Consider the following 25,458-nt stretch of genomic DNA (forward strand, 5'->3'; position numbering starts at 1 on the left):
GCTTTTTAGATTGGGAGCCCTTTTGGGACAGGGAGACATTCGTTATTTGATTTTTCTCTGTAAACCGCTTTGTGAACTTTTAGTTGAAAAGCGATATACTACTACTACTACTACTACTACTACTACTACTACTAATAATAATAATAATAATAATAATAAAGTCTATCAAGGAACTGAAGGCCTAATCCAATCCAATTTTCCCGTGCTGCTGCAGTTGTGCCAATGAGGTATGTGTTGCATCCTATGGTGGAGGGGCAGTCACTGGGGCCTTCTTAGGGTAAGCGAACATGTGTTCCCTTACCACAGGGCGGCATCGTGGCTACACTGGAGCTGGTAAGTTGGATAGAACTGGGCCCCCAGCATTAATATCTGAGCATCATTATGGTATCTGGATGACCATGGTAGTCAATCCCTCCCCCACAAAGCAAATCTTGAAAGACACAATACAATATGACACATTTGTATATTGGTTGCATGACTCTTCTTTTTCAGACATGGCTGACTGTTTCACATGCCCCAGTGACCACTATCCAAACAAGGACCGGACTTCCTGCATTCCCAAAGTAGTCGTCTTTTTGTCTTATGAAGAACCTCTGGGTATTGGTTTAGCCATTTGTGCTCTTTTGTTTGTGTTGGTCACAGCTCTGGTGCTAACGCTGTTCGTGAAGCACCACAACAGTCCCATAGTCAAAGTCAACAACCGGAGCCTCACCTATACACTTTTAATTTCTCTCTTGCTGTGCTTCCTTTGTCCATTGCTGTATATTGGCCGACCTGAGAAGGTGGTCTGCGTCTTCCGCCAAAGTGCCTTTGGCATCACCTTCACAATGGCTATTTCTGCTATGTTGGCAAAAACAGTCACAGTGGTGCTCGTGTTCAAGGCCACACAGCCAGGGTCTACTCTGAAGAATTGGATGGGGAGAAGATTGGCCAGCTCCATTTTTCTTCCTTGCATGATTACTGAGGCAGTCATTTCTATAGTTTATCAGGCAATTTCCCCTCCATTCCCCCATGCTGACATGCTCTCAACAGCTCAAGAAATCATTTTAGAATGTAATGAGCCATCATCAATCACAACTTACTGTGAGCTGATCTACCAGTGCTTTCTAGGCATTGTTGGCTTCACTGTGGCCTTCCTTGCTCAGAATTTGCCAGATGCTTTTAATGAAGCCAAATTTATCACTTTCAGCATGTTTGCATTTACCTGTGTTTGGCTGGCCTTTCTTTCAACCTACGTGAGCATCAGGGGAAAAAACCTAGTCGTCATGGCCGTCCTCTCTATTTTAGCCTCCAGTGCTGCATTGCTGGGCTTTATGTTTTTCCCCAAATGCTACATTATTTTGTGGGTGCCTCAGCTGAACAGCAGGGAACAGTTAAGAAAGTGGAAACTCTGAAGTAGTGAAAATGTATCCATTTCAGACAGCACTTTCTGCTACTCCTTCTCATACAATCTGGAACTTTGCAGTGTTAATTGTACCTCCATTATTTATTCAAAAGCATTTATATCATGCCTTTCCAAGCCATGGCAGGTAGTTTTAGTTGGCTTATCAAAAAGAAGAATAAAATATCAGAAAAAGTTAAAATTCAACAACCAAAATTAACAGCACATCATATTTAAAAACAAACAGGGAAACAATGCAGGAAACTCAATAATCAAAATAGTCAAAGCAGCCATTTTCAACCATTGTGCCATGGCACACTGGTGTGCTGCAAATGGTCCCCAGGTATGCCGCAGGAATTTGGGACAGGGTCATTTATCAATAGGACCATTGGGGGATGTGAGCTGACATTGATAATACAGTGTGCCTTGTCAATTGTCAAAAAGCTGATGGTGTGCCTTGACCATTTTAGTGCCTTGCCAGTGTGCTGCGAGAAGAAAAAGGTTGAAAATCACTGAGTTAAAGATTGTGAGGACAAAATGGTTTATAACCCTTCAAAATGTCAGTACAGAGGGGACAGTCCTGATCTCTCTTGGAGTGCAGAGACCTGATGAATTTGGGAGACATATGGGAAGAGGTTATCTTTCAAGCTATCTTGGTCCTTACCATGAAGGATTTGTGTAGGTCATCCCAGGTGAACTGTATTCAGAAATGTTCAGACAATCAGTGCAGATGGATTTAGCAGCATGCAGCATGATCATGACCCCTGGTACCACCTTTGCAGCTGAATTCTTTACTAGTGGTCTTCTAATTCCTTCCAAATTAGAGTTTGTTATGGTAGCCAGCCTGGATGTCATGAGAACATGAGTAATCCAAGCCACGTCTGCCTTATCCAGAACGGATGCAGGTGGTGCACTAATCACAACTAGTTAAAGGTGCATCAATCCACAGTGATGCACAATCCAGGTTCACAGCTAGGTCTAGAGTCAGGTCTACCTTAAAAAAAAAAGAAAAAGAAAAGAAAGGTTCAGCTTGTGCACCAGTCTTAACTATTTAAAAGTGCTTCCACCCACAGTCACCACCTGAACATCCAGGTTCAAAGCTTGGCCCAAGAACCCCACCCAGAATGTATTCTGGTATTGGCACTCCCTCCTAACACAATCTGGTTGCACTCTGTCACTATTGGTGCTCTTGTAGCAGCAGTTTCTGAGAAGCAGACAGATGCCTCCCTTGGAGTGCTCTCAGATGTGCTCTGCATGGGCCATGTTCTTGCTGAAACATCGCAATCAGGGAAGTTCTAAAGTCAATTATTTGGTATCACAAAGGAGTTCTCAGGTCTATGAAGGATGTTAGCCTTGTAGATGTATCAGCCAGGACAGAACGTTAGGTTTTATTTGTGTTGGCCTGTCGTCCCCATCAAGACGCTGGGAGCTCTGGTTCCCTCAGGTCAGGTCACTGAGTGGGATCCAGGTTCTTGGCTAGTCCAGCAAGGCCTGCATGGGTGAGGCTTCCCTGCAGAGCCAGCACCATTCAGGGGATGCTTATCTGTGATAAACCAAGCCAGTTTATATTGATTTTTCTCATCTGTTAATAAAACCTTTTGGCTTAAAACCTCGGCCGTGTTCTGGGCTGATACTTGGTCCCTTTCTATGTCCTTGGGGCTCTCCTCAGCAGCCTTCCACTCTGACCCCAGAGAGTGGACTCTCCCTGTCTTGGCCAGTCAGAAGCACACAGAAGAGACAGCGAAAATCTCCTCAGGCCTGGTGATCTTTTCCTGGCCCTGCTGCCCCAGCTCTCTAATTGTCTAGCTCCCCTTGGAACCCGAGCACCTCAGAATTGGAGGGAAAATCCTCCACAATAACCACAACTGTTTCATCACAATCACCATTTTCTCCCATCTCTAATATGTGCTTTCCTTCAAGGGCTATACACAGCTTACTTTTTAAGGTGAAACTGGCACATTTCCAAGTGCAGCTCCTAAGAATTTTAGTGGAAAAACCAGTGATTTATGGCCCAATCGTAACCTTCTTTTACAATGGTGAAACACATGTTCCTCTATCACGTGCTGTCACAAAGGGTACTGTAAAGCACTTTGCGGCAGTGGGAAGGCCAGAGCCTTCCTGCTGGTGCTGGTAGTGCATGTGTCACGTGGTCGCACGGCCACATACCAGAGTGGCCATGCAGAGTGTGGTCGCATGGAAAGTAGGAAAGTCTGGCACAGGGGGAGCGGGAGCGCAGGGGAAGGGCAGTGAGGTGAAATGGGGCAGGGCGAGGATGGTAATGATTTGTACAGCACGATGGGATTTATGAATATTTAATAGCCATCAGGATTATTTGCTTAATCTGCAGCTGGATCTTGTTGCAACTAGTGGGGGTGGGGGGAATGCTAAGCTCCAAGCTAGCTCCTCCCATGTATAATGCAGGAGAGGAAGTTGGAGTCGGGATTAGTGTGCTCCCTCAGTTAAGCAAGCGTCACAAGGGGAAGCAGAACAGTGGGGAGCTCCATCCCTGAGATTATGTGCCCTCAGTAAAGGAGGGGGGAAGAGTATTGGAGACAGGACCTGCTGCAGCATTAGCAGTGGCTCAGTTTCAATCAATGCAGTCCCATCTGAAGAACAAAAAAATTTGCCTTGTGTATTTTTGCTAGTGAGTGTGGGCAATGTAAATAAAAGCACTTCAGTGAATTTTGTGGTGTTTGGATGGGATTTCATCCTATGCTGAGGTTTTCACAGGGAGAGTGGTGGATGAAGAAAAACTTAATGACTTAATGATGGGTAGAGCAATGTGGCTCTTCTCCCTGTGTGTTTCATTATTTGATGCAGTTCTGAAGGAACCAACAATCTTCTCAGTGTCTGCCTACTACTGCCTGACATTTTTCCCCAAGGCAAATGAACTGGGAAATGATGCAACAACATGACAAATGGTGCTTTGATCTTAAGGCAATGAATCCCTTTCCTCTCTAAAGGGATGTGGAAGCAGAGAAAGGAATGGACCTCATACAAAAAAATCAAGTTCTTTCCCCGTAGATGGCAACTGTGTAATTTTTAGTTCCCTGTAATTATCAAAGGCATTGCAATTTATTCTATGACTTGGCGCCCATCGAGTTCCAATGGTCAATAACACAGTGAAGGCTGGCATAAATATACCCCTTTATCATCTGGGGATTAGGGACTGAGAAGGCTCCATCAGACTGATTTCTAATACTTTGCATTTTATATACCTGTCTTCATTAAGCCTATCAGCAAATGGAGCTCCTGTATGAGTCAGTCTGTGATAATCGTGGAGATTCTGATGATATTGCAATAAGTGCAAACAGAAGACTCTGTGTTCAGAGAGCTGGTTGGCACTCAAGATGGTGATATTTGTCATGCTTATTGTGGTGCTGTTGCCACCTGCAGTTTGTGACTCCCAGATGGTTAATTGTGGGAGGTGGGATCCCCAGCTTGTTCATCACAAGTATTATCAGCCAGGAGATCTCATCATTGGAGGCATTGTCTTTCAGAACATGTTCCAGTTCAATCCAAATACTTCCTACCAAGATCCTCCTCACCATCATCATAGCAGGTTTGAAAAAAATTCCCCTCCTCTATAGTATACATCCAGATTATACCCTTTGGCAAACTGATTATATGAGGTCTGGACTGCAGTTGCATCTATAGTAATCTGTATTGCTAGAACTTAAGCCAGATTCCAGGTGTGCAACCTCCATTCCCATCTGCTAGCATTTTACAAAAAAGAATTGTGACTCATTGCAACCTGGACCACTGCAATGTAATGATATTTTGAACTCAACAATGACTAATTAGAATGTCAGGGGAGGAGTAGAATGTGGAAGCTTCACAGAGATCTCATGTAATGAGTCAAAGCCTCCCAGTGAAGGCTGAGTAGACTGGGGGCCCAATCCTACCCAACTTTCCAGCACCGCTGCAGTTGCAATGCAGCCCAGAGGTAAGGGATCAAATGTTCCCTAACATTGAGGAGGCCTCTGTGACTGCCTTCCTACCAAATGATGCAGCACAGACCCCATTGGTATGGCTGTACCAGTCCTGGAATGTTGGATAGAATTGGGCCCTGGGTTGGCCAACATCAATGAAAAAGTAGAGCCTTCAAGAAACAAGCCCCTTTTTTCAACACACACACACAAATGACTTAGAATGCACTGAAGCTGTGAAATATTTTCAAGTATTTTCTTGCTTTATTTGTTATTTTATAGAAGGAGGAAATCTCACCCCTTTCCATTCAATTGTAATTATGCTCTGCAAACTGAACTATTCCTCCACCATTAAAAAATGAAGAAGAAAATAACTTCATACATCATTAGTTCAATGGCCTTCCATTTCTCCTCACCATTTCCCGTGTACCCATACTGATATACAGATCGCCTTATGAAACATAGTATACATAATAATAATAATAATAATAATAATAATAATAATAATAATAATAATGGATTCATAATATAGTGGCAATGATTTCAAAATGTACAGAATATACCTGTGACCTAAAATGCCATTCTCTTTGTAGGATGTTTATTAAGAACTACCAGCATGTACTGGCTTTTGAATATGCTGTAAAGGGGATCAATGAAAATCAACAGTTGTTGCCCAACATTACACTGGGATTCAATATTTATGACAGCTATTTGGAGGCAAGGGGCACCTACCAGGCCACACTGCAACTTATTTCCCCAAAGGACAGATTTGTACCAAATTTCAAGTGTGACAGCAAGAGCAGTCTAATGGCAGTCACCGAAGAACTAACCTCTGACATTTCTCACCAAATCGTAGATGTTTTAGGCCGCTACAAGATTTTACAGGTAGAACAACAATGTGCAATCTGCATAAGCATTTTCCTCTGTGATAATTTATTGATCTGTGACTCTAGTTTAGTGATGGGTAACATGCTTCCCCAATTCCATCCAGTAAAGCTGAGAATAATCAAGAAAATGCAAGAGAGAGAGAACCTGATGTCACTTGCAAGTAGCACATTTTTTCAGTGCACCATCAAGTTTTCAGTAACACGCATCCCCAAGCTGTGAGAGATTGAGGTAATCTGATGTCACAGGCAGGAAGCTGTGACCATCAGGTAATGATCTGCAACTTGAAGCCAGAGTAAAGGATACAGTCGGGGTAGCTGAGCTTTGCACTGAAACTGGGATTTGACTTAGAAGGACATAGAAGCCTGTTACACTACAGGTCATGCCTCATTATCCACTGAGGTTCCAATTTGGAACCCCCAGTGGATTTAAAAAAAAAAGTGAATACCAAACCAGTGGAAAAATAGCTTTAAAAGCCCACTTCCAGGTTTCCTGCTTGTCCATTGTCACCCCAGAATGCGTTGTTATAGACACTATAACACATTCAGTTGCTAGATGAAATGAAAGTATAATTATTGAACAGCACAAAGGTAAGAAATTGAATTTTGATGCTTTCTTTTCTTGTTACAAGGCATTTAAAGGTGGACCTCGGTATCAGTGGTAGTCAAATCAGTGGATACCCAGATTTCACCTGTGTTTGTTATTGTCTGATGAGAATTTAGCCACAAACATTCCAAAGTCTTGTCTTGTGTCTCTTATATAAGAATATAATAAGAGTCCTGCTGAATCAGACCAAAGGCCCATTTTTGTCCAGCTTCCTGTATGTCACAGTGGCCCACCTGTAGCCTCAAGGAGCACATAGGACAACAAGCTATCTGCATCTTGTTGCCACTTCCTTGCATCTTTTGGTGGCATATGGGGCAGTGTTCCAGAACAGGCTTGGCATCTGGTCAAGTCATAGCCCAATCTTAACTATTTACAGCACTGATGCAACTGTGCCAGCAGGGCATGCCCTGCATCCTGCAGTAGATGGAGCAGTCACAGAGGTGGAACAAATGCTCCCTTACGTGGTGGGAGCATTGTGGCTGTATTAGCACTGAAAAGTTGGTTAGGATTGGGGCTATCAGTTTCACAATTCCTAATTTTGGTGCAGTGAGAGCAAAGTCACCAAAAAGGACATTGTTGGTGTGGTATGACATGATGTGCTGTGATATATACTTTATTGTATTATAGTTTATTGCTGTTTTTAAGATGTCCTTACTTGTGAAGAGTTTTAATGTATATTTTGTGTTTTTAAGTGTGATTTTCTTTGTATTTCTCAACACTGTTGTAAGCCGCCTTTGGTCCCTTCAGGCAGAAAGGCAGCGCAGAAATACAGTAAATAAGGGTGCAGTCCTAACCCATTTTCCCACACTTACATAAGGGCAATGCAACATCGAGGCAAGGGAACAAACATTGTCATACCTTGAGGAGGCCTCCATAACTGCCCCCCAACTGCAGGATGCAGAACATGCCCCACTGGCGCAGCTATGCCAGTGCTGGAAAGTTGGTTAGGATTGCGCCCTAAATAAAATAAATAAAATAACTACAATTTTCAAAATGCATCAAAATTTATGTATTTCTGCTCTCTTTCACTTTCTTTCCTTCCCCTTTGATGACCACCTCTTTCACACACAGAAAGCAACATATGTCATTTTATCAATTTTTGTTTGTTTGTTTATGGCTCCCATCTCTAGCTGGTGTATGGGTCTGCGGCAGTTTCAATGGATAAGAATCAAGCAATTACTGTCTACCGGGGAGAACCAAATGGATTCCATCAATACAGGGGGATTCTCCAGTTAGTGGTGCATTTCAATTGGACATGGATTGGATTCATTACTACCGATGAGGCGAATCTACAATGGTTCAGGAAGGACATGTTTCCTGAATTTTCCAGCAGAGGCATCTGCTTTGCCATGCAGGAATCATTCAGCAGTTTAGTTGTTGACAAGGAAGAAACAGCACTACAATTTTATAATAAAGTAATGAACCACAAAGTCAATGTATTGGTCTTCTACGGAGATATTCGTTCCATGCTGTGTTTGATTTGGCTGTTAAATACAGGAAGAAAAGACGCAAATCAGAAGCCAAGAGGTAAAGTCTGGATTCTGACAACACACATGGAATTAAAATACAATGACTGGAATATTGAAGACTTTCATGGTACTTTATCATTTGCAATGCACTCCAGTGAACTTCCAGGATTCCAAGATTTTCTTCAAAGCCGAAACCTTTCCAGCAGTAAAGAAGATGGTTTTATCAGGGATTTCTGGGAAAATGCATTTCAGTGCACATTCTCCAGTTCTCCTCCTGATAACACCGAAAGGACTGCCTGTACTGGAGAGGAGAGGCTGGAGAGCCTTCCAGAGTACATCTTTCCAATGAGCATTACAGGCCAAAGCTACACCCTCTACAATGCTGTCCATGCTGTGGCTCATGCTCTCCATGCCATGTATGTGTCCAGATCCCACAACAGGGCAAAGGTGGAGGGAGAGAGAAGGAGGTTTCAGAATCAGCAACCATGGCAGGTAGGATTACCAAATACAGAGGAGAATATGGGTATGATGAAAAACTAATGCACAATGCATGTTCACCATGCATTTTATGCATGCTCATCATGCATTAAATTTGTGTTTGAAAAAGTGGCCTAAGTTAAACCAAAAGTGCCGTCTAGTGTCTTCATTGGGAGGTACAAAGGTCAATAGAATGCCAGATGCTGGAGAGTGACAGCACAGTGCAAGTTTCTTGTTGCCTTGTGTGCTCCCTGGGGCATTTGGTGGGGCCGCTGTGAGATACAGGAAGCTGGACCAGATGGGCCCTGGGCCTGATTCAGCGGGGCTCTTCTTATGTTCTTATGTCACAGACCTACAAAATTGAGGGTCAGATAAGCTTTTCTCAAACTTTATAGTGGTTTGATATGAATTTGGGGTGCCAGTTCCAAATATGGCATCCATTTTGCCCATCACATCTAGTTTTGATATAGTATAGCATCATTAGTGAATGGTTCAAGCAGCTTCCTCATGAGGAAGCCTACACCATGACTTCCTCATGAGGAAGCTGCTTGAACCATTTACTAAATAGGCTATACTATGTCTCCAAAACTAGATGTGATAGGGCCAAACGGATGCCATTTTTTGAACTGGCACCCCAAATATACCCAGGAATTGATGTTAACGTTTAAGGAAGCAAAATGTGAGTTGGCCTATGATCAATCATTAATATCATTTTATAAAATCAAAGTTTGATGGTGATAATGTGAAAATGATTTTTTTTTTTTTAAAAGGAAGTGATGTCATAGGACATTCCCAACAGCCCATAAAGTATATCAGTGACAGAGAATAAAATGGATATGTTTAAAAAATAATACACAAATGCATGGAGAGTGATCTCAGCAGATTTGGTGATGGTGTGAGACTGAATTTTTTTTTTTTTTTAATAGAAGGCTGTTTGCTATCTACATGCAAATCTGCATGCTGATAAAAGTATTTACGTACACAACGATTCTAAAAGTAACAATAAAGAACACATTATATAGTGTTCCACTAATGTCAAGGAATACCTAGCAGAAGCAACAACTCCAGGTAATCAACCAAAGTATGCACCTACTATATACATTTCTCCAAAAGATCCAAGTTTTGCGACACCATCCTCTGGAGCTTTGGATCTGCTCCTAGACCCCTGAATGGATTCTGGGTATTCAGGAGCAATGATGACACAGTATAGGTCTCTGGTGGGCCTACGGGGGGGGGGGGGAGTAGGAAACAGGCATGGGCTCAGTCTCAGATCATGACTCAGCAAGATGCAAAAGCTCAACTTGAGAGCTCTTCATAGCACTGGTTCCTAATTCTCTCCTTTCACTCTTTTTTGCCCTAATCCTGGGCTTTAGCCTCCTAATCCAATTCACTGTTACACTTTACACTGGCACCCCCCAAAGAAGCACAGGAGACACAGGCTTGGAATGATTTAAACTTTATTAATAGACAACATACCTGCAGCAGGGAAAAATTTATCTAAAGTCCCCCAGTGTGCTGGCATCTAATAGCCTGGGGGAAATGCCGCTGGCCATCTACCTCCTCCTGACCCCAATAGGGCATCACATCCTGGCTCAAGGTGTCACTCAATCAAGGACTGAGTTATCCTATCATGGCCAACCCCAAAGGGTCAAGGCAGCCGGCCAGCACACAGACCCACACCGGAAAACCTTGTGTAAGCCTTTGCTCGAACCAGCCAAGGCACTCACCAGCCAGCCTCGTCAACCCAGACAAGTGTTTTCAGAATGGTTCTGGCTTACACCTTGGCCTTGCTAACCTCAGCATGTATGCCAGCCCCTGCTCCTGGCTACCCTGCCAGCATGCCACCTGCCACACGGGGGGGGGGGGTAGCCTAGCGCTTAACCCCTACTGCCCCACAGAAAAATCCAACAGGCTCCACAGACCCTGCTGCAGGTGATACAGAAAAATATCTGCTCCAGTCATAGATAGATGTACTCTGTGAGAACATGATCTCAGGGTGGAAGATGGAGGTTCCACCTTGTCTGGACATAACCCACCTCAGGTATACATTGATCCTTTGCCTGAAGATGTCAACTACAAGAGGGTTGACAGCCCTAAGCCAGACCCTTCTGGGGAGCATGACTGACCAGATTATGACAATTCCTGGTAGCCAACTGTGAGTCAGAGCAAGATCCCTATGGACCAGTAGCCTTAAGGACAACGAGATCCTCTGGCACAGGTCATTCTAACCAAAGTGTATTAACAGTACCTGAGGGGGCATCCTGGGATTCAGAAAGCTCACACAGCAAAGGGAGTAGCTGGCCCCAGAGCATACATCTCTTGGCAGCCTATTTCATCTCCGCCATGTCGCTCAAGTCGAGCTGGGTGCCAAATTCCATGGCCGCTGCCCTCTTCCTCACCCAAAACACAATGGCGTGTCCAGTGATGAGGACACAGGTGGGGAACAATCAGCAGCAACCTGAAAATACAGAAAGGAGTGTAAGTAACCTGAATCTGTAACCTAAGACCTATAACAGTACAACCTTAAGTGTCCATCACACTGAATATGCCTGAATATCCACTGGTGAAAGACCGCATACTGCTGCAACAGATGCTGCCCCAACTCTGAATGAATGCAGCCCAGCCATATACGGTGCTGAATACCAACCAGCCACTGCAAGGCAAACACTGTTCAATGAAGGCCTACTTCACTTGCAGATGTAGCCCCATACAGAGTGCTGAATACTTGCCTGGCACTGCCAGGTAACCGTGGGCCAACAAAGTCCTCTTTCACTCACAAAAACCTATTCCTATAAAGAGTGCTAAATGCCTGCCATTTACTTCCTGGAAACTATTGGCAACTAAAGGACATCATTGGCAAGTGTAGCCCCATATAGGGGAATGAAACTCTCTGGCTACCGCCAGGCAAACATAAACCAATGAAGACCTATTTTACTTGCAAATTTTGCCCCATATAGGGTACTGAATGCCTGCCAGCTACTGCCTAGCAAACATTGGCCAATAAATACCATTTTCACTTGCAAACAGCCCCATATAGGATGCTGAATGCTCACCAGCTACTGCTGGGCAACTATATGCTAGTGAATGCCTACTTCACTTACAAATGTAGTCCCATATAGGGTGCTGAATACTTGTTGGCTATTGCCAGGCAACTATGGGCCAGTAAAGCCCACTTCACTTGCAAACATAGTCCCTTATAGGGAGCTGAAAGCTTGCTGTCTACTGCCATGCAACCATGGACCAATAAAGGCCTTCTTCATTTACAAATGTAGACCCATATAGGGTGCCGAATGCCCACGAGCTACTGCCAGGCAACCATTGGCCACTAAAGGGACTACTTCCCTTGTAAATGTAGCCCCAGATAGGTTATAGGGTGCTGAATGTTCACCAGCTACTGCAGACAAACATGGGCAAATAAATGCACCTCTTTGTCCAGTTGCATCTTTTTGTTCAAATGTTTTTCTTTCCCTTTTCAATCTAGCTCCATCAATTCCTAAAAATGGTGTCATTTAACAACAGTGCTGGGGACCAGATTTCCTTTGACCAGAATGGGGAATTAGTTGCTGGATTTGACATTATAAACTGGATCACATTTCCAAACCAAAGTTTTGCTAAAGTCAAAGTGGGAAGGCTGCATCCCCAGGTCCCTCCAGATGAAGCCTTCACCATTAACGAGGATGCCATTGTGTGGCACGGCTGGTTCAAGCAGGTAGGACTTAAATGTAGGCAATAGTTTCGTTTAACTTCTACATCATCAGGAGTTTGTTTTTTTTTTCATAGAATACATATTTGCTAATTTTTATGGATACCTATGTAATCCTCTGCAATCCTCCATGTAATCCTTACTGTTTCATGACAGCTGGTGTCTTAGTCAGGACATGTCAATCTCAGGGCAGTTGCCATCTCTGCTCCTACTTCTATCACACTGATACAAGATTGGCAGCCCAGTTCTAACTAGTGCTGGTGCACCCAGGTTGCATGACCTGCACTGTATCCAGTACTAGTTGGAAGCTGGAGGACTCCTCAGGGTAAGGGGTTATTTTCCCCCTTACCCCAAGCAACACCCCAGCCAGCCCTATGTGGCTGCTTGGATCTCTGCCAGCTATCCGTGCAGCTCAGTGTAATACTGGGAGGCCCAGAAGAGGGGTTGGAGGGTGAAGGTGAGACCTCCACTGATCCTGCCTCCTCCTGAGTTCAATTCACCTTGTTCCACTCTCTCCCAACCCAGAAACACTCCTGTGCCAGTCAGTTCAAATCCTATCTGCTGGTGGTCCTGGGTTGGTATACAGTGTCAGTGAGGAAGTACAGGCCTCCCCACAAGCACTGCTGACTCTCAAGTTGATGAGACAGTACCTTACACAACATTTAGGCCAGCACAGCAGCCACTGTGTTGGCAGAATGCTCCTATAGAATTGGGCTCAGAGTAATGTGCAAGCCATGCTACAAGACCAGCAGCATCTGATTGCAAACCAGTTTGCATCTTCAAGAGTCCAAGTTTGTTTTCTACAGCTTAACATCCTCGTCTTTCATTGGTGGATTAGGCACGGCCCCTTTCTGTGTGCAGTGACAACTGCCGTCCTGGATATAGCAAAAGAAACAAGGAAGGGAAGCCCTTTTGTTGCTATGATTGCATCCCGTGTCCAGAAGGGAAGGTGTCTGACCAGAAAGGTGAGGGTTGTAGTGTACAGAGTTCTTGAAAAGGTTGCCTGTGATTCAGAGGAATTGAACTGAATGATTTATGAATGGATTGAGATTATTGGGTCATTTCTCCAGTGTAACCAATCTTCTTTATTTAAATATGTTTTTTAAAATGTGATTTGTAGACTTCTTGTGTGTGATGGCCTGATCCTATCCTTTGTTGGCAAACAGCTTGCAGCGGTGCTGGCTCCAGTGCATGAAATGGGCTGACCAAGGACCATTTTTTTGTCCCGGCCAAAAACAGGAAGTGCGTCAAAGTTGTGATCTAGAGCATTTCAGAGGCACGCTGAGGGCTCTGTGGGCTCCCCGCTCCCTTCAGAGAGCAAGAATGACCCCAATAAGTGTTTAAAAAACTTTTTTCCCCCAGTGCCAGCCCAATCCTGGGAGCACTAGCACCACTGTCAATATCACAATACCCCGTAAGAAGGCAGTGAATGGCCTTCCCTGGCTGGAGCATCACAGAGCTCAAGTTTGGGAATCTATGGCATAAAGAAGTATAATGAATAAAATGAACAAAGCCAGTTTCAAAAACATTGATGATCTGTTTTCAGAAGGTGTGTTCATTGATGGTTGGCAACCTTCAGTCTCGAAAGACTATGGTATAAGCCTACAGCACCTGGTATTCCCAGGAGGTCTCCCATCCAAGCACTAACCAGGCCTGACCCTGCTTAGCTTCCAAGATTAGACAAGATCAGTTCATTGATACACTGGCAAGTATGAAAAACTTTGCAGTTTTTCCCCAAGCATAAAGAAACACAGGGCACAATCCTAACTGTGCTTTATGCCAGCCCAAGTCCCTTAGGAGGAAGCCAGGTTGGCTTGCTGAGGCTGACAGAAGCCTCTGCACCAGCTTCCTCCTGGCTCCTTGTGTTGGTTCAGATGAGCCAATGCAAGGATGAAAGTTTGGTGTGGGGGAGGCAAGGAGGAGGAGAGAGGGAGGCGTTCCTGGATGTGGTGGAGGGCAGGCAGTGGGTGGTTCTGGGGGCGGGGGGCAGGAGGCGGGGCTGGAGTCCAGCAGTTATGACGGCCCCTATCCTGCGCTGGATATAGTGCAAACCTCCCGGCTTACCTGTTCCAGCACAGGATAGGATTGCACCCACAATGAATTAAGAAATGAAAATGAATTCAAATAAGTACAAAAATGAGAAAGGAAATTTCAAATATATAGATTTGATATATTTTATTTTGCTTTTAGTAATTTTAAATTATGATTTTAATTATGTTGTGTGAGGCTTTGAGCTTTGGAAAAGTGGGATAAGTCTTTTAAATCAATGCTTACACAAACACACACTTCCTTTGTCTGGATATACGAGGGTCGCCCAGAAAGTAATGCACCACATTTTTTTTCTTCAACAATTATTTATTGAACACAATGAAACTTACACACAAGAAAGAATGATGTTTCTTCTACACTCCCTATTTTTCCACGTAATCTCCATCCAGTTCTATGGCCTTCCTCCAGTGAGACACAAGGGCATGTATGCCCTGTCGGTACCACTCCTTGTTCTGGTCACGAAGCCATTTCTGCACTGTGCAAATCACCTCTTCGTCATCCTCAAAATGTCTTCCGCAAATGGCATCCTTTAATGGCCCAAACAAGTGGAAGTCTGAGGGAGCTAGGTCAGGGCTATAGGGTGGATGGGCTAACACAGTCCAACCCTGTTTAGTGATGTGTTCCGAAGTCCTCAAACTTGTGTGAGGCCGAGCGTTATCATGTTGAATCAAACATTCACCTGGGTTGTTATGGTGCCGAAGTTGCCGGAAGCGCTTCTTGAGTTTGGTTAATGTCTTCACATAAGCTTCAGAATTAATGGTGCTGCCTCTTGGCATCACATCAATGAGTATGACGCCCTCATAGTCCCAAAACACAGTGATCATGACCTTACCGGCGGAAGCAGTTGCTTTGAATTTTTTCTTCTGTGGAGATTGAGGATGACACCATTCCATCGACTGTCGTTTTGTTTTGGGCTCAAAATGGTGAACCCAGGTTTCATCACCGGTCACAATCCTGGACAAGAACGCTTCCCCCTCATCTTCAAAACGTTTCAGCAACTCAGAAGAAATGTTTTTTCTGAGAGATTTGTGGTCCACCATAAGACAGTGCAGAACCCATCGTGCACACACTTTTGAGTAATCAAGAGCACGGATGATTGCATCCACACTTCCTTTGCTGATTGACAGCTTCAGCACCAACTGCCTAGTCGTTATGCGTCGGTCCTTGCAAAAGAGCACATCAGCAAGCTGCGTCTTGTCAGGTGTGACAGCCATGGATGGCCGCCTGAACGCTGCAAATCTTGGAGCTCTGCTGAACCGCCTTCTAATGGCCTCACCCTCTGTGCCCAGCGACTAACCGTACTTCTGTCGACTGCAGATTCTCCATAAACTGTACAAAAACATTTGTGAATGTTCCCAACAGTTTCTTTCTCCGCAGTGAGAAATTCAATGACGACACACTGCTTGTAACGTACATCACTTACAGATGCCATTTCGAAACACTGCTGCAGCTACGCTATCTGTCTGAAGAAACCAAAAATTTGTGTGCACGCTCCTGAAAATTCAAATAATGTATATCTAAAGTTTCGCATTCGTACCATTACTGTAGGCTGAGAAAAAAAATGTGGTGCATTACTTTCTGGGTGACCCTCGTATGTGGTAATATATTAGCAGGGCAATATATGTGAATATAATGTGGCACGTTTGTGTATTGGTTCGACAACTCTTCTTTCTCAGACATGGCTGACTGTTTCACATGCCCCAGTTGAATATTGATCAATATTCAAACAAGGACCAGACTTCCTGCATTCCCAGAGTTGCCGTCTTCTTGTCTTATGAAGAACCTCTGGGTATCACGTTAGCCATTTGTGCTCTTTCATTTGTGTTGGTCACAGCTCTGGTGCTACTGTTGTTTGTGAAGCATCATGACAGTCCCATAGTCAAAGTCAACAATCCGAGCCTCACCTACACACTTTTAATTTCTCTCTTGCTGTGCTTCCTTTGTGCATTGCTACATATTGGCCGACCTGAAAAGGTGACATGTATCTTCCGCAAACTTGCCTTTGGCATTATCTTCACAATACCTATGTCAGCTGTGTTGGCCAAAACAGTCACAGTGGTGCTGGCATTCACAGCCACACAGCCAGGGTCCACTCTGAAGAGCTGGGTGGGGAAAAGATTAGTCAACTCCATTATTCTTCTTTCTATTATGTTTGAAGTAGTTATTTGTATTGTACATGTGACAATCTCTCCCCCATTCCCAGTAACCGACATGCATTCAAGGAATGAAGAAATCACTTTGGGATGTAAGGAGCCATCACCAGCCATAGTATGCAGCGAAATGGTCTACTGGGGTTTTCTCGCCATTGTCAGCTTCACTGTGGCTTTCCTCGCTCAGAAGTTGCCAGATGCTTTTAATGAAGCCAAATCCATCTCTTTTAGTATGGTGGTGTTTTGCTGTGTTTGGTTGGCCTATATTCCAGCCTTCTTGACCATCACGGGGAAAAACAAAGTTGCTTTGAAGATCCTGTCTACGTTGGCCTCCAGTGCTGCAGTGCTGGTCTTTATATTCTTCCCCAAATGCTACATTATTTTGTGGAGGCCTGAGCTGAACAGCAGGGAACAATTAAGAAAGTGGAAACGCTGAAGAAGTGTCCATTTTAGTTGTTGCGTTTTACTACAAAATCAGCAACAGCCTTTTAAATTTTTATATGAACCTCTGTGTTCTGTATATCTCTTTATTTAAAAACATTTTTGTCCTGCCCTTCCAAGCTCTGATATGCCGGTGGTTTACTAGAGGAATAAAAATAAGGGGGAAAAAATCAAATCAATAATTATAAAAAGAAAAGATGGTATAATAAATGTCAAGCAACTTCAAAGGCAAGAGACACAAACTAAGAACCAGAACAACAGCTCAGGAGGTCCAAAACAAAAAAAAGCCAGTGCAGGAAAGGAAATAATTAATGAAGAATTGCATGAGACTGACAACCCAATCCTATGCACTGCTGGCAAAACTCAATCTCTGGTGCTCATCCTAGCCCCATGGAGGTCTTTCAGGCCTGAGACAGGGATTAGGATGCAAAAGAAGCCTTCTCTGCAGTTCCCATCCCCTGCTGTCCAGCCCCCTCTCTGCCCTCCCATAACCCAAAACACCCCTTCCTGCTTCCATTCCACCATCCCATGCCTTTCCTCCCCCCCCCCACAGCACTTACCAGCCCCAGTAGTCATCATGTGGGATGCAGCACCCATGGGAAGGCACAAGCCAGCACTGCTTACTCAGTGGTGTATGTTTTATACCACTTACACCATACAAGCATTTACAAAAACTTTATGACACTTTTACGACACTCTGTGCTGGAGCTACAATTACAGTGCCCATGCTGTGCAGCAGCAGGTTTGAGCTCTAGAAGTTTCTACAGCCCCTCAAAATGTCAGCAGCCTGAAAATCTGAATTCACTGGAAGTGCATTTCGTAGGCCAGGCAGCACCGCAGAAAAGGTCCTGTTGTGAGTCACCACCCACTGTGCATCTAAAGGTGATGATACCTGTAAAAGTTCCATGTGCAGTGAGCTGATGGGACTGGAAGATATATTAGAACAGATTGTCCTTCAAGGTATCCGCATCCCATACATTGAAGGACTTTATATGGTATGTATTTTGGTTTGTCCTTGGACATATGCAAACTCTACAAACTGATTAGTGGACTTATGATATGATCATGACTCCTGGCACCACTGGACAACTTTGCAGTTGCAGCCTTATATATAAATGATCTTCCAATGCAGCCCAAAGTAGAGTTTGCTACAGTATCCCAATCTGGATGTCAAGATAGCCTGTGAAATCCAAGCCAGGTCTCCCTTATCCAAAAATGAACACAGCTGGGGCATTAGTCCCAACTAGTTTAAGGTGCTCCAGTTCACAGACATCACTGGGACATCCATGCTCACACCTAGATCTAGGACACCTGCACACTGCGAAGTGTGAACCTGATGGTGGTCTTCCAAGACAGTCCAAACTAGTGTTTGTTACAGTTTGCTTAGCCAGAGTATTCCGTCAAGGGTCTGTCCCCCACCCCCCACCATTGTTGCCTGAGTGCAGGTATGGTACGTGGGTGAGAATTTTTAATTATGATAGTCATTCCCTTCCTCATCCCCCCAAAAAAGTATGTCTTCAAAGGGCAATACAATGTGGCAGGTTGTGTTTAGTAGTTCCATCACTCTTCTTTTTCAGATATGGCTGATTGTTTCACATGCCCCCATGACCATTATTCAAACAAGGACCGGACTTCCTGCATTCCCAAAGTTGTCATCTTCTTGTCTTATGAAGAGCCTCTGGGTATCGCTTTAGCCATTTGTGCTCTTTCATTTGCGTTGGTCACAGCTCTTGTGCTAAGGTTGTATGTGAAGCATTGTGACAGTCCTATAGTCAAAGTCAACAACCGCAGCCTCACCTATACACCTTTAATTTCTCTCTTTCTGTGCTTCCTTTGTCCATTGCTACATATTGGTCGACCTGAGAAGGTGATCTGTATCTTCAGCCAAAGTACCTTTGGCATCATCTTTACAATGACTATTTCTGCTATGTTGGCAAAATCAGTCACAGTTTTGCTTGCATTCACAGCCACAAGGCCAGGGTCCACTCTGAAGAACTGGGTGGGGAAAAGATTGGCCAGCTCAATTATTCTTCCTTGCATCCTTATTGAAGCAGTCATTTGTATTACAAAGTTGACAATGAGTCCCCCATTGCCACATGCTGACATGAATTCACGAATTCAAGAAATCATTTTGGAATGTATTCAGCCATCAGCAGGCCTGTTACTCAGTGAAGTGACCTTTTTGGGGTTTCTAGCCATAGTCAACGTCATTGTGTCTTTTCTTGCTCGGAAGCTGCCAGATACTTTTAACGAAGCCAGATTAATCACTTTCAGCATGGTGGTGTTTTGCTGTGTTTGGATCACCTACGTTCCAACCTTCTTGACCGCAAAAGGGGAAAAAATGAAAGTTGCAGAGATCTTCACTATCTTAGCCTCCAGTGCTGCGTTGCTGGGTTTTATGTTTTTCCCCAAATGCTGCATCATTTTGTGGAGGCCTCAGTTGAACAGCTGGGAACAGTTAAGAAAGTGGAAACATTGAAGAAGTGAACTAGTGTCCATTTCAGTCCTGGCCTTTTGCTATTATATCGACAACCATCTGAAACTGTTGCAGTTTTAAGTGTACTTCTGTGTTCTGTATATCTCTTTATTTTAGCATTTCTGCTTTGTATTTTTATTCCCTGACAGGCAGTTTCAGGCTGCTTACAAAAAAAATAAATAGTTAATCAAAACAAGAAAAATAGTTAAGTCAATTAAGGCGCAATCCGAACCCAGCAGTACACGTCCCACTGGCACAGCTATGCCAATGCTGGAAAGTGGGTTAGGATTTGGGCCTAAGTCTACAAAAGAGAACATGGTATAATGAACGTCAAATATTGTCAAAGGCAAGAGATCAGAAGCAAGAACCAAAACGGAAAGACAACAGATCTAAAGCAACAGGAAGTCAATGCAGAAAACAAACAATCCATGAGAGGTTTTTACACCCCTTCAAAATGTCAGCAGTGTGGAAACTTGAACTCACTAGGAGTGCATTTCTTAGACTAGGCACTACCATAGAAAAGGTCCTGTTGTGAGTCACCACCAACTGTGCATCTAAAGGTGGTTATGCCTCTGAAAGTGCCAGGTGCAGTTTCTAGTTCCCCCATCTATCTGTTGGCCTGTCTCTCCTTTGATCGTTGGACTACCTTTTTATTGCATTTAATTGTCTCATTTGTTGCTATCAGCTATGTTGAGCCCTTCAGGAAGAATGCTGCTCCTCCCCTTTCTAAGCTTGCTGGAACATTCTTTGCCCTAGGTGCAGCTGAACCCAGCTGGTTCTTGAAAGGAATAGGCAGAGGTTGATGCCCTTTAATGCAGTCTGCTGTCATCCTTGTCAAAGTTCTTTCTATCCACTGTGCAAGGAGTATACCAGCCATTTCTTTTGTGGCAAAAAGTTCCATAAGGTGGACGTAGTACTAGATAAATTCACATATCAGAACAAGTCAAGTTTCTGACAGCAATGGAATTGACAAGTGAGTCTCCCCAGACCAGGGGTCAGCAACCTTAAACACTCAAAGAGCCATTTGGACCCGTTTTCCAGAGGAAAAAAAAACCTCAGGAGCCACAAAACCCTTTCGACATCTAAAAAGATAACACTGCATATATAGTTTTTTTTTTTACCTTTATGCTGTTATAGGTCCCATTTTTATAACGTAGCCCCCTCTTGTAGTTTTTAGTTAATTTTGTCATACATACTTGTCCTGTGTTTTCAGACGCCTGGTCCTCTATGGTGTTTTGCCTGATTCCAAGGCCATTCTCTGCCTGGAGAATTATGCCCACTTTAAGCAAATTAGCTCCCCTTCTTTCCCCCAACAAATGACCCTGGTTCTGCCCTGCAGTCCTACTGGACCCCACCTCCAGGGTAGCTCACCTGTTCAACCTGCAGAGGTCCTCTCTCCTGCCAGCAGCCTCCTGCCACTACAGCAGCCCCTTGGTCCTCAGCAGGTCTTGGGCACAGCAGCCACAGCAAACTGTAATGAAAGCATAAATGTCTATCAGATGGCCTATGAACCTCAAACATACCAAGAAGTCCTACAACTGCCCAAATCAGAAAAGGAAAACTGGTTGAAAGTCATGCAAAATGAAATGACTGCTATGCAAGAACTCCAAGTGTTCACTGAATATACATAGCCTGATGGTCACAAAGCCCTGGGGAGCAAATGGGTATTTAAGAAAAAAGTGTCAGTAGATGGGCAAACCCAATACAAAGCTAGATTTGCTCAGCTTAACTTTGCTCAATATGATGAAACTTTTGCACCTACAGTAAAGGGTGAAGCCATTAGACTTGCTTTAGCCATTGCAGCCACAAAAGGCTGGCATATACATCATTATGATTTTAATACTGCGTATCTGAATTCCGAATTAAAAGAAACTATTTACATGACCCAAGCCCCAGGTTATGAGAGTAAAGAACCAGGCACGGTATACAGGCTAAAGAAAGTGCTATATGGACTAAAGCAAAGTGCCAGAAATTGGAATAAATGTTTAGACAAAACTCTTAAAGACATAGGTTTTGTATCAACAAGAGCTGATCCATGTGTGTATGTGAAAGGCTCTAGAAATGAAAATATGATACTATTGGCATTTGTTGATGATATCTGTCTAATGGCAAAAGAAATCCAACAGGTTAAGCAAGTTGCCCAGGTGCTAGCAAAAGAATTCAAATTAAAAGACCTAGGGGTGATTCAAAATTACCTAGGAGTAAAAATAAAAAAGCTGCCAGATAATGGGTGTGCTCTCGATCAAAGTAGCAAAATAATACAACTACTGGAAAAATATGGTATGGATAACTGTAAAAGTGTAAGAACTCCAATGACTGTAGATTTCCAAAGTACAAATGATGAAGGAGACGAAATGTGTGATATAGATATGTATCAATCAGCTGTGGGGAGTTTACTGTATTTATCTCAATGGTCCAGACCAGATATTTGTAATTCTGTTAAAATTTTAAGCAGACATACCGCAAAACCAACACAAAGGCATTGGCTAGCTGTAAAGCGAGTATTCAGATACCTAAAAGGAACCGTAAATCAGTATTGTGAAGTGAGACCTACAGGTCCTTTACAGCTAGAAGCCTATGCAGACAGTGATTGGGCAAATGACACCAAAAACAGAAAATCTGTTTGGATCTGGAATAATTATAAAAGTAGCCAATACATTAATAGACTGGAAGTCAAAAAGACAATCTTGTACAGCTATGTCTACAGCAGAAGCTGAATTTGCTGCACTGTCTGAACTATGTTTAGAGTTAACATGGTACAAGCAACTACTGAGTGACCTAGGAATACAAGTGCAAGAGCCTACAACAGTCTATGAAGATAGAGAAACCTGTATTCAAATGGCACTGTCAGAGTAAAAAGTCGCAGTAAACATGTAGACATACATTACTATAACGTTAGAGAAGCTATCAAAGACAAGTTGATAGACTTAATTTATTGTCCATCAGAACAAAACATTGCTGATATAATGACCAAACCCCTTACTGCTAAGAAACATGAGGTATGTGTACAAAACCTTGGCATGAATGTATATATGTATGACACCAGACTGTAAACCTTATCCAAGTGCAAATTGGAGGGGTGTCAGGGTTAGAAAACAACCCGGGGAAATTTGGACTGGATAAGGAAGGGCCCAAGTAAAATGCTGAATCACCAAGAGTCAGGTGAAAAGAGAGCTCACTAATTGAAACAGGTGTTGAGCTAGCAGCAGCAGGAGGAGACACCACCCTTCCTAATTCACACACAGTGCTTTAAAAGGACTGCAAGAGCCCTCATGTGTGGGAAGGCAGGTGGTTATGTATGTAGAATGTTGTGCTGTCTTTATGTTTCTTTGCTATGCTGCTGTTATATCTGTTACCTTGTAAATACAGACTGAAATAATGAAGGATTTATGTCTGAAGTGGTCTTTGTGTGGGCTGTGTCCTTGAGGCTGCATTCTGCAGGCAGCAACAGATAAGAAGCTGCTCCTTCCTTGACACTATTAATGAGCTTGTACTGCATCAGTGAAGTCTTCAGCATTCCACCTGTATCAATAAAGCAAAGATTTAAGGTGGAGGAGAAAGAGTGGGAAGAGGGTGGTGGTGGTGGTGATGAGGGAGAATGTTGGAGTGATTGACATTCAACAGGTATTCAACAGGTGAATCCCACCTTCTCTATAAGCTCTGCTGCCTGCAGCTACACCAGAAGCCCTGTGCAGCTGAAAAACATTGCTGTCCATTCAAGCTTGGACAGTCTGAATCCTTATAGTGAATAGAGCAGCATTTGCTTGACCAACTAACAGCACAATCCTAACTTGCCAGGCCAGGAGGTTCTCAAAAAAGTTCTATCTTTCAAGAACCATCTACAGTCCAGGTGGCTCTGTCATGGTCTGATGAAATGTCCTGGCTGCACGCTGTCTCCCAGGCTGACAGATGGCTTCTTTCCCTCTCACGGAAAGAGCTAGAGCTGGCTTCTTTTTACTCCCATCCAAAAGGGCTTGACTTGTCACCTCTCAAGTTCACGCCGTTCACAGAGGCAACTCCGGTGATCTTAGACTGGCTACCTTCAGATATTAAATCTTCAGAATTAACAGCAGCTGTACCCTCTAGACCAGACCGCCTGCCCCAGACCTCCTACATTCTAGACCAGACTATTATGCCTACACCTGCATTAATTTATATTAGATCATGATGAGAGTTTGGTTTATCTACCTTACTGGCTTGGTACTTGGTACTTGGACAGAAGCTGCAAAAGGGAGGAGGGTCATGCCCAACAGCTGCAAGGCTTACCAGGACGGCCCGATCCTTGGCAGCCCTACTCAGAAGTAGTCCCACTGCAGCTGGTCATTCAATGAAGCTCCCTCCTCCAGCAGCCATGCCATGCGGTTGGCAAGCGTGATTGCTACAAACTGCCTCCCTGGGCTTCTCCAGCCAATCGTAAAGCAAGAAACCACTTGGCACCTCCTCTTGAGTTCAATGATCACCCTGCCTTCCTTCCTATCAGAGATGGGGGAAAAACCCGCTCCTGCCTCCTATTCATTGCAAGAGGAAAACATTAACCTTCCCTGCCTTGTGGCTGGAACTCCCTGCTGTTCACTTGGTCTGAATGCTGGCCCCACAAGGTTTTTCACGCCGAGAATGGGGCTACTCGATTCACGGTCAACCAAAAGGTTGGTGGTGAGGGAAGAGCCTTTGTGTTGGGTGGCAAGCCCCACATGAAGGCTCAGAATCCCATGGAGCGGAGCTCCACTGGTCCCGCCTCCCTCCATCCCCACTCTCTTGCCCCGGCATGACTACCCCCACCCTCTCCCAACCTCCCACCTCCCCGTCAATCTCCCCACCCTCCGCTCTCTGCCCGCCTGCCCCCTCCTTGGAACACCTCCTCCCCGCCTCCCCCACGCCTCTGCTTACCTTACAGCAGCTCAGTGGTCCATTGTTTGATGCTGTGCCTCTCTGGAAGTTGCAGCAATGTGTGAGATACCAACAGTTTTTTTTTTTTTTTGTTTTTTTTTCAGGGGACACCACATACTGGTTGCCTTTTTCTCTGATATGAATAAGTTGGGATATTTGTTTATTTAAAATTTTATATTATGCTTTTTCCCTGCCAAGGCAGCCTAAAAAGTTCCATAAGAAGTCAATAAATTTTACAATTTAAGAAACATTTAATAAAAAATAAAAGCAATTGGGGATTAGCTATTGAGACCAGACTATAACAGGAACGTCCTGCTAACATTCTGTCTGTCTCCCTCTAGTGTGCTGGCTGGTTGCCTGAAGATGCGTTCTTCAGATCAGCAAGGAAATTGCTTTATAAACCAAGAAATGGGTCCTCCCCAGATCCGTGGATCAGTGAATAACTGAATCAGTGAATACCAGATTCATGGATACAGGGGGATGCCTATATATAGATATAAATAAATTTTAAAAGTTTGTATAAAATTTTTTAAGATCACATTCTCAAAATAGGCCAATCTAAGAGTTGTATTCCCTGCTGGGCTCCAGGTTTCACATCTTAAATTGCTGGTCTCACTGCGCATCAGTGCAATCAAAATTTCAGGAAGACAACAAAAGTGTTGCTGCTATTAAAAAAATTGAATTCAGTCCCCTGTAATTATCAAAAGGACTGTAATTAATTCTTCTGCTTGCTACATCCTGCCCTGGAGTTCCTGTGGACAATCACTGAGTGAAGGATGGCATAAATATACCCCTTTCCATTTGGGGACTTGGGGCTAAGGAGGCTCCATCACATGGATTTCTGTTACTATACATTTTACATTCTCGGCTTCATCAAGCATGCCAGCAAATGGAGCCACCATACAAGTCAGCCGGATTTCATCATGGAGATTCCAATGATACTGGATTTTTTAGTCCATCCTAATGACATTGCAGTAGATGCAAATAGAATACTCTGTGTTCAGA

General features: G+C 43.8%; 1 pseudogene; it reads left to right on the forward strand.

The window, feature by feature from the left end:
- The first annotated feature begins 4,731 nt into the window (after positions 1-4,731).
- On the forward strand, positions 4,732-17,085 carry LOC136652431 (vomeronasal type-2 receptor 26-like; annotated as a pseudogene).
- Positions 17,086-25,458: the final 8,373 nt, after the last annotated feature.

Source organism: Tiliqua scincoides, chromosome 5, assembly GCF_035046505.1.
Source record: "Tiliqua scincoides isolate rTilSci1 chromosome 5, rTilSci1.hap2, whole genome shotgun sequence".
In the NCBI taxonomy this organism is placed as follows: Eukaryota; Metazoa; Chordata; class Lepidosauria; order Squamata; family Scincidae; genus Tiliqua; species Tiliqua scincoides.